Raw genomic sequence first — 5,180 nt, 5'->3', positions numbered from 1 at the left:
AATCTTTATGAAATGACTACATAATGAAATAATTAATCCTCTCTGGGCCTTCAGTAAATTGAATAATATTAAATCATCACAAGGCAGTTTCATTTTTATTCCTTCCAATAGGCAAGCTATGTACTTCTTCAAAAAATGTATAGCACTTGATTTGGCAGATGACCACCCCTCTATTTTAAAATGAAATAAATATTGAAAAAGTCATCAGTCCAGTGTTTTCACAAAATTTTGATTTCATGGAATGCTTTCTTTGCTAAGAATCATAAGTTTCTGAAAGAACAACTACTTGTAAATATAGAAAACCCTCTTCAAACATTTCTTCAAGGAAGAAAAAAAGCAGAATATGTAGAAAATAAAAACCACAAAAACATGATGTGAGGATAAATTCATAATCCTAATGTTCACACATATAGGTCAAATAAAGGAAAATAAGTGAATTAAGAGTCCAATTCAAGAAATAGAAAAACAGCTATAAGTAAACCCAAGAAAATGGTAGGAAAGCAGAAACAGATGCAAGAAAACAAAATAATAGAATTAAAAAATAAACCCAAAGGTAGGATTTTTAAAAGAAAAAGGTAAAGCAATGGCTGGTGTAGTAAAGAAAAGAAAGAAGAATGTATAAGTCAAAGGATTAGAAATGAAAAAAGAAATAAGGCACCCAGAAGAAGAACAACTAATCAAAAAGCAATTTATGTGACTTCACAAATAGATTTGAAAACTAGGATGAAGTTTCCTAGAAGAATAAATGTTACCAAAATTGACCTCAGGAAAAATAGAATTACACACTCAGAAGAAATTAATATTATTAAAGCATCTCCCTCTCCTCCAAACACACACGGAATTTGGATGAATTCACAGAGATGTTCTTCAAACTTTGTAAAAAAGATTTCATTTGGAAGCTCTATAAGCTTTTTTTAGAGCCTAGAAACAGAAAGAAACTTCCAGTTCCTTTCATAGGGTCAAAACTAAAGCTTGAATATAATGTCAAATCTCAGAAAGAAATCTACAGACCATTTATGTTAATACATATGAATGTACAATGTGAACTATAATCTTATGTAAGTCAGTGGTGCATTAAAAAAATAACTTACCATGGGGCACTTGGCTGGCTCAGTTGGTAAAGCATGGACTCTTGATCTCAGGATTGTGAGTTTGAGCCCCACGTTGGGTGTAGAGATTACTTAAAAATAAAATCTTTTTTTTTTAATTAGAAAATAACTCACCACCACCAAATAAAATTCATGCCAAGATTGCAACATGCTAAAATGTAAGCAAAAAAACCCTTAGCTTTGCCTTTTATCATAATAGGAAAAGCTGTATAGATATTTACTGAATTTAAAGGGCATGTTGGGATTGGTACGACTAACACACAAGCTATATAGTTCCAAGGACCTACCTTCCAGAACAGTTGTAAAGACAAACAATGGTTTCAAAAATATGCCTCACATCAATGCAAAGGCATGAGAACAAAAGTTATACCTCGTAGGGCAACTTTCTCATGTTCTGCAGTGTGAGAAGCTACAGTTTGTATAATAATGGTTGTAGATTTTCTGGAACAACACTGTGGAACCCCACTAGATATATAGAGATGTAGATATATGCAGATATTATGATTAATATAAAATGTAGTGGCATTTTTATTGAAGACAGAAACAATTCAAGAAATTCTGCAGTAACTGGGTGGAAGACAATTTATAAATATGTATATACTATGTAATATATTATATATTAATAGTATATATATTAGGACAGAGAATAATTTTCAATTATTTACAGATGCATAACATATGATTGTAAAACTTGATACACAAGAAAATCAACAGACAAACATTAGCATCAATAAGGTAATTCAGAAAGAGGATTGGTTGTAATTTAACCTATAAAACATAAGTATGCATGTTGTTTTCCCATATTCAGATCAATCATCAGAGGATAAATATAATGGATAAATGGAAAATATCTCATTTACAATAACAACAAAAATATTTAAGAATAAGCTTCAAAAGAAATACGCCAGGTCTACAGGAAGAAAACCTCACCAATTCAGGGGTATTTAAGAAAATTTGAATACATGAGAGATACATCTTGTCTTTAGGACAAATCATTATTTAAAAATATCAATTCTTTTTTTTTTTTAATTACAAAACTTACTTATTTCTGCTCCTTTCATACATCTTACTGTAGAGGAAACGGTCTCGCAGACACATCTGAAATAATGTACTGTCGCGCACTCTATTTAAAGGCAAAGCACCATGGGTAAAGCAGATCGTCTGTCCAGAGTTCTCAGCTTACAGGATCTCACTTCCTGATTTTACATTAATTTTTGAAAGTCACAAATGTCATCTCTAAAAACTGTTAAAGGGGCTGTAAAAAATGATCACTTTATTCAGTATTATAGTTGAGAAATGGAGTATATTTTCTCTAAGAAATGAAAAACTAAGAAGAAAATGCCACTTCACATCGTTGGTACGTCGGCATAGGCCAGCAGGAAAAATACTGTGATAAGCTTGTCTCTTTGATACCAAGACATTCTAGTTCAAGCTTTCACACGCTTCCTATGTTTTCACTAGATGCTTCTTTTCTGCTGCTTCATTCTTTTCTATAGTTCACATCAGAAGATTGGTACAGCCTTTAAAACTTCATTAGCAGGAGCAAATCCAGTATCCATAGATGTCTTCTCAAAAGGCATTTTAACCCATCAGATATCCTGGCAGTTTCATTCTCATGAATACTCTAGCCATGAAAAAACTCAATAGGACACAGACGAATCCAATGAATAGAAGAAGAAATCTATTGAGTTTTGGAATGTTTGGTGCATTTGATCGGTCCAGGATTATGAAACCTAAACCTCCCATTGTGAACAGGAAGCTGGATGCAAGTCCTTCCATAATATATTGTCCATTTACTCTGTAGGCCAAGAAGGCTACTGGTCTCTGATGTCCATGTTCATCCGTCATAGAGCCAACACTTGGGGGTTCAACAATAACATCATAAATTATTCCTCCGGTAATGAGGAAGTAAGACACCACCACCAGAGCGTACACCGTCATGGCCGACGGCATATGCACCCAGGGCGGCTTCTTCAGCTTCAGGTTGGGGGATTCGAGCACTGAGAACGGGACCCGGTACAAAGTCTCCATGTTGGTAGCGGCACGGGAGCCTCTCGACCTCAAGCCCCACGCGCCACCCTAAAAATATCAATTCTTCTTAAATAGTCTGCCAGCAAAATATTTTTCTGCGACCTTAAAATGAATCTGGAGAAATAAACATGTGGTCGTAGCTAGAATATCTTTGGAAAAGAGTAATGAGACAATGAAATATTCATATCCTGAAATCAAATAATTAAGTAATTAAAGTTAAATTTTACTTAATTTACTTCATTTCAGAATGTGTAAGTAATTAAAATAACTTTAATGCCAAAACCAAAATTGTTAGAAAATCATTGGAATAGAATAGTCTAGAAATAGATCCAAATTTATGGGCTTATGAGATGTTCCTTAGACTAAAAGTAAAATTTCAAATAATTGAGTAAAGTTGAAATAGGTGTTAGCCATTTTTAAAAATAAATACAGCTGAGTAGCCCATTAGTCATATCAAAGCAAAGTCTCTGTATCAAAGTTTTAACTGTAAAAAGTAAAACCACAAAGTATCGATAGAAAGTATAGGTTTGTTTATTTCTAATTTTGAAGTGGGGAAATGGTTGTTAAAGAAGATACATAACTTACAACCATAATGGAAAAGATCAACAAAAATCACAACATAAGGTTTTAGAAATTCACATGGCAAATTACAAAAAAAAAAACACCTAGAAAACAAAAGGAGCCATATTTGCAACACATATATCAAGGAATTCATGGATTTCTTTAATTTTCCATAAAAAATTAATTAAAAAAAACAAGGTTGCAGAAAAAAATAAATACCAATGGCCAGTAAATAAATGGAATGATGCTTGGACTTCTTTATAACTAAAGAAATTCAATTTAAAAGAAAAATATATTAGATTTTACCTACTAGGATTCTAGGTAGCATAGGCAAAGATGTGAAGAAATAGGCATTCTCCTTTAGTGCTGGTAAGAATGGAAATTGGTGCAATTTTGCAGGACAATTTGACACTATAATTCTTCTTCAAAGAACTCATCCTATACAGGAGTTCTGATGCATAGGAGCACATTGCCCCAGTGTTCATAGCAGCGCTCTCAGCAATAGCCAAAACATGGAAAGAGCCTAAGTGTCCATCAATGGATGAATGGGTCAAGAAGATGTGGCTTATCTATACAGTGGAATACTACATGGCAATGAGAAGGAACGAAATCTGGCCATGTGTAGCAACATGGATGGAACTCGAGAATGTTATGCTGAGCGAAATAAGTCAGGCAGAGAAGGATAGCTACCATAGGTTTGTACTTATAAGAGGATTAGGAGGAACTTAACAAAGGACCATGGGGGAGAAGAAGGGGAAAAATAGTTGGGGAGAGGGAGGGAGGCAAACCGTGAGAGACTCTTGAATGCCAGAACAGACTGAGGGCAGATGGGGTGGGGGAGGGTAAGGGGGGTGATGGGTATGGAAGAGGGCACTGGTGGAGATGAACACTGGGTGTTATATGGAAACCAACTTGACAATAAACTATTTAAAAAAAAGAACTCATTCTATAGATAAACTTATGAATAGATTCTCCCTAAGGTATACTAAAGTATGTATGTATAAATATACATAAATACAAATATAGGTGCATATATATTTACTGCAACATCAAATTCAAGACTGGAAGTATTCTGTGTCCATGATGAAGAAAACAGTTAAATAGATATGATGCATTTTTAGACAAAAATATCAAAGCTGTTGGGGTGCCTGGGTGGCTCAGTTGGTTAAGCTTGTGACTCTTGGTTTTGGCTCAGGTCATGGTCTCACGGTTTCATGAGTTTGAGCTCTGTGCAGAGCCTGCTTGAGATTATCTCTCTCCCTCTCTCTCTGCCCTTCCCCTACTCATGCTGTCTATGTCTCTCTCAAAATACATAAATAAACTTGTAAAAAGACTACCAAAGCTGTTTAACAGTGAATGAAGTTGATATGTCTATATTTAATGGGGGAGGCCCTCCAAGAAGTATGCCTCATTTCCTTTTCATTTCTTGGCTCCCGTAGATTGGCCTTATGTAATTTGACTTCTGGAAAGCATCCATCT

General features: G+C 34.5%; 1 pseudogene; it reads right to left on the bottom strand.

Moving 5' to 3' along the window:
* Window positions 1-2,411: 2,411 nt before the first annotated feature.
* On the bottom strand, window positions 2,412-3,149 carry LOC144238604 (oligosaccharyltransferase complex subunit OSTC pseudogene; annotated as a pseudogene).
* Between the last annotated feature and the right edge of the window lie 2,031 nt (window positions 3,150-5,180).

The sequence above is a fragment of the Crocuta crocuta genome, unplaced genomic scaffold (assembly GCF_008692635.1).
Source record: "Crocuta crocuta isolate KB4526 unplaced genomic scaffold, BGI_CrCroc_1.0 scaffold96, whole genome shotgun sequence".
NCBI classification, from domain to species: domain Eukaryota; kingdom Metazoa; phylum Chordata; class Mammalia; order Carnivora; family Hyaenidae; genus Crocuta; species Crocuta crocuta.
Note: the sequence above shows the minus strand (reverse complement) of the source record. Positions and strands in the feature narration are given on the sequence as shown.